We start from the raw sequence: 5,743 nt of genomic DNA, 5'->3' as shown, positions 1-5,743 counted from the left end.
TATAAGTCAATACCATCGTCATAATTTTATTTTTAAATACAATATGATCGTATTAAAACATACGTTTAATTATTTTATTATCAGATATAAAACAAATGTAATTTTTTCATTTTTCTATCTGGATTGCCGATATCATTTATAAATTTCCATGTATAGTTCGTTCGTGGACACGAAGAATATCCACTCGTTTAAACCACTTGTTACAAACTTTATACATATAAACTCTTCGAACTGCATCGTGAATCATCCGACGATGTCTGCGCTACATCTTGCTTTCCTCTGCTTATTTGCAGGAAATCTAAGCAATCGAACGTCTGTAGATTTACTTTTACAATTTGGTACCACACAATAACGCATTGTTTAAAGGTTTGAGTACTTATATATGTAATAATAGTCGACTCACGCGGGAACTACGTGTGGAGTATAGTCTATCGATAAGTCCCAAAATGGCCGCTGCCGCGTAGAATCACGGGAGCGTGTCCTGACCTTATATAGACCTTGGGTAGTCTGTTAGCGGTGGTCAAAAGTATTCCAAATTCAATACGAACGTTTGTTTCTTGAAAATTTGATCATGATTTAAATACAGTATTTATTTTAATATTACCGATATGTCATCGAAAAGAAAATGCCTTTTAATGATAATACAACACAAATTAAAGTATTTGTTTCGATTAACCGAAATTTTCCTTATGCGGACTACCTTCATCCCCAATTAGTCCGGATAATTGAGGTTCTACCGTATTTTTTTTCCCTTTAACTTTCACAGAATTGAATATTGTGTAGATTCTAGACGACACTTAATTTTAACTTTGATTTAACAAAAAATAACCCTTCCCAAGACTTTTACATTTTTTGGACTCAAAAGACGTTTAAACGTCGAAAAATTCATAAAAATGTGGGATTTTTTCTGTATACATGGATGTTGATGTGTATGGGTGCACGGTTTTGTTTGCCCATTTTTGAAGTTTAATAACTCCTGTGCTTTTTTGTCGAAAATTTCTGAAATTTTGCACAAAGGTTTCTACATTATGGGATTGATCCTATTGTAATTTTGGTGGTTAAAGGTCGAGTAAGTGGGGAGATAGGGGGTTATCGTGTGTCGCATTTTGAGTAGGGTCGGACTTAATGAAGATTTTACCTTTTATTAACATTTACAACTTTTTATATAACTTATCTCTACCGTTAAAATTATGCTTTTTGTCATTTTATAATAATTAATTATAATATTTTATGAAAAAAATTTTTTGTATAATAAATGGTGCCACCACAATTTTGAATGTTTTTACTAGATTTTTAAAACAATATATAAAATGTGCTATAAACGAATAACGAAATTCACCAGCTAAATTGAAGGAATGAGTCAAGGAAGTTTCAATATAAATCGATATAACTTAGTTAGATTCCAAGTAAATGTGTTTATCTATCCAGTTCTTTAATTTACAACTGTAACTTTTCGTTTTGAGATTTGTATGAGAGCCATATCATTTAATAACTTGTCACTTTGCAATATTAAATGAGACGTTTTATTTTAACCGTAAAGGCTTGATTCCACTTGCACATTTCCAGTGGCAACAGCGAAAATGGCAGATGTTACTATAGAATAATTCCGCAAGACAACTTTCTAGAGGCTCTCGCGCGGATAAGAAAAATTCAGAAGTTTTCAAAATTTATCGCCGTTGCTAAGATTAATCGCTTTCGGCAGCCAGTAAAATAACAGTATCTGACGTCAGAACAATAGAATCTATCTCACGCTAAAATGTGTCAGTGCATCTAATTGGCTGATGTTTTAGTGTTTCTACTTGGCTCCTTTACATTGCTACAAATGTCACCGTTTTCAATGGAATACAGGTTGATTCTCTCTACTTTGTGACATAACGGCTTTAAAGGCATGTGTTGTACGAGTTAAATCATGCTCAACTTTTCCACGATGCCAAAGCAGAAAAATCAAGTATTGACCAATGTGAAAGTGTCATTTACATTTATATAATTCAACATCAAACTCAACATGCAAGAATCACGTTTTGATTAGCTAATTGTATTAATAAATAAACCAGCAACATTAAAACTTTCGTGGCGTCATCTGTTATCATATTTAAAATTTTTTATTTTGAACTATTATAAAACGGCAAAAAGTTTAATTTTGAGAGTAGGGATGAGTTTTATATAAAAAAAAAATTGTAAATGCAAATAACGAGTAAAATCGTCATTAAGTCTGTCCCTACTGGAGATCCACCCGCTCGACCTTAATCACCAAAATTTAATAGCATAAATTCTCTTAATAAACAAACTTCCCTGCAAAATTTCAGAAATTTTCAAGAAAAAGCACAGGAATTATTAAGCTTCAAGCGATGAACAAAATCCTGCCCCCTCACAAGCACACACACTTTCTTCTATTATACGTTTTTTCCACGCTGTATTCTAAAATGCTCTATAATCTGTATTCTATGTGTTTATAACGGATTCTTATATTGTTTGTTGAAAGAATTTGTAATCAATACAAGGATNTGCACTGACTTACTTCATCAATGGTTCTGACAACTCTTGTTGATAATCTGATGAATTTTTTCATGATTTTCAACATTGGCTGACCTTGGCTGGTTGAATATGACATTGATTGACCAAAGCACACATTATTATCTATAGATATCCTGTCTCCTTTAAGCTGAAAAAAACCCACTCAAAAATTTGGGTTCCTGTTCTCAAAAGTTGTGTTTAACATTTCATATATTTCCATAGCTGTTTTTCCTAGTTTAAAACAAAATTTAATGAATACAAATTGTTCATAAAAATTTGTCACGGTGTAAATACCAGATAGCATGTTGGACATGTTTAAAACAACTCCTGTAGCATCATCCCCTATAGACACACCAAACTGACCTCTGACACACAAACTTATCATACCTTTATATTGTTTATTTTTAAATGATTTGTCATTGTAAAATAAAACGATATTGAGTAATACTTGTATTGTAACCAAAATTTCAAAGCAGCTGAGAGAGAACAATGCAATATATCCTTAGTAAGCAAGTGTATAAAACAGTCAATTGGATAAAATTATAAAAAAATACAATAATGGGAGTAAAAATATAATAAATGATACGCAAATAATAAATATTAAAATGAAAACTACAGTGAATGAATTGATGATAATGGATCTGTCTAATGAGAATCAATTGTAAATAGATATTAATCAATTCCAGTAGAAATTTTTGAAAAATTTAATAATGTACAAGAATAAACTAGTCTAAATTATCTATAATAAAATAACTGATAGATTTTTGAATAAAAATTAATTAATTAATGATACAAAAGCATTATAACGAATTTAATTTATTGTAACTTTTAGAATTATAACAGAGAACTTAATAATTTACAAAGATAAATAATTTTAGTTCAGTTTGAGATATTTCTTTCTAGTAAATGAATATATCAGGTCTACAATTAAAATAACTAAAAGAATCATAGATTAAGTCTTCATTACCCAAATATACATGATTGATACAAGTAATTATGTTAAATAAGTTATGATATTACATATATGTAACGATCAAACTATAAGACTGAATTAACTATTGAGGTAGAACTTGGCTAATTAGTTTCATAGATATTACATAATTTGAGTTAAAGATAAGCAGTTAAGATGCCATTTTTTATTGAATGGGTAATCTCCAATAACAACATCCATCATGGCCAGCATATGACATGAAGATCACTTGCAGTGATGCACACAACTGCATGACATTTCTACATTTTGCTGTTTTGTTGATGACGAATCATTTTTGTATGATTACAAGTCAACAGGAATTTCTTCATGGGTTTGCATCATACTGATATAACTGGTATTTTGTATGATAAAAGGGATTTTATCATACAAAATACCAGTTACTTCATAAAAATAGGATTTTTAGGGGTTTTTTGAAAGCTTATTTAATAAAAAAACAGGACTAAATTTTTTGGGAGAGTGCTGATTTTCGAGTAAAGTGGTAAAAATTTTAGGATTGGAAGAATTATTTTTATTGTGGTTTTTGAGTAATGCAACAAGTTTGTATATTAACATCATGTGACCTGTTTACTTCTTGATTAATTTAATAAGATCATAACAGTAATATCATGTGACCTTGACAAAATGATCTCTACCTGTCTGTCTAGGTCAGTGATGGTGAACCTTTTCCAACAGAAAAATAACTATAACACAACTTTAGAAGTAACCAAATGAAAAAATCCAGCAATGAGTTGCTTAACTTTCCTTAACTTAATTTTATTAAAAACTTTTTATAGTTTTAACTATTATAAAATGGCAAAAATCTTAATTTTGAGGGTAGGGATGAGTTTTATAAAAAAAAAAAATTGTAAATGCAAATAACGAGTAAAATCGTCATTAAGTCTGTCCCTACTGGAGATCCACCCGCTCGACCTTAATCACCAAAATTTAATAGCATAAATTCTCTTAATAAACAAACTTCCCTGCAAAATTTCAGAAATTTTCAAGAAAAAGCACAGGAATTATTAAGCTTCAAGCGATGAACAAAATCCTGCCCCCTCACAAGCACACACACTTTCTTCTATTATACGTTTTTTCCACGCTGTATTCTAAAATGCTCTATAATCTGTATTCTATGTGTTTATAACGGATTCTTATATTGTTTGTTGAAGGAATTTGTAATCAATACAAGGATAATAAAGAATTGATTTATATAATATACGTAATTACTTATTTGTGTATATTTATATTATATTAATCAACTTTCTTTTAAAGAAAAATAGTTTCAAATATTGCCTTGTCTTATTTCAAACATATCAATTACTTAAAAAAATTCCCTTTCCTTATTGCCATTCTTTACATTATCAATGCTTTATGATATTGATCAAATTACTTTTGCCTTTACTTTTCTTAATCTAAAAATAATCAAAAGCTTTAATAATAGATGTTTCAGACTCTCGAATCACAGATCCTTAGAGGAAGATGGAAACAATTACGTAAGTTATATTGAAGATACAGATTTTAATTTTAAGACTAGCAAGTCCTTTCTTTCATTCACTTTCTCCGGTCGAATAGAGTGATAAGTATGGTGAGGGACGAAGCTCAAAATATCTGGAAATTTTTGGAAATTTTTAGCATTATTTTACGAAATTAAATATAATATTTGTCAAAAGATGGCAGCACTAATATTGTTTTGGAAAGTTATGCTGGTGTCGTAGTGCTGCCATCTTATGACAAATATATTATCTAATTTCGTACAAAAATGATTAAAAATCTGAAAAAAATGGTTTATATTTGTTGAAAGTAGTACGAGATAAAGCTGGTTGCCATTTACAAATGCTAAACATATATATTACAGACTAGCTGTTACCCGCGACTTCGCCCGCGGAGGTTTTGCAAGCAAACCCCATTTATATTCAGTATTTCAACAACCATAGTAATTGTTATATAACACCTACCGCCAAGAATGATGAGAATTGCTGAGAATCAAACAAACTATTTTCAATTTGATCAATTTTCTGAAACGTTTACAATTGTTCTATAATCGAACCAATATGCAATAACTAATTCGAATTTAAAAAAGTTCGAATATATGGTTAAAAAATCGAAATATATAAAAATATTTATAACAATGTCTGAAATATTATTAATTTAATACACTTAAGTACTTAATGAAGACTAAACGTAACAAAAAATCGCATGTAAAATAGTACAGTAGAAGCCGTTCTTCCGGTTAAGCCTTAATGCTCTCCCTCTCCCCCC

The sequence above is a fragment of the Centruroides sculpturatus genome, unplaced genomic scaffold (genome assembly GCF_000671375.1).
Source record: "Centruroides sculpturatus isolate CEXI.00-Female unplaced genomic scaffold, Cexi_2.0 scaffold525, whole genome shotgun sequence".
NCBI lineage: Eukaryota > Metazoa > Arthropoda > Arachnida > Scorpiones > Buthidae > Centruroides > Centruroides sculpturatus.
This window is presented reverse-complemented; position numbering follows the sequence as displayed.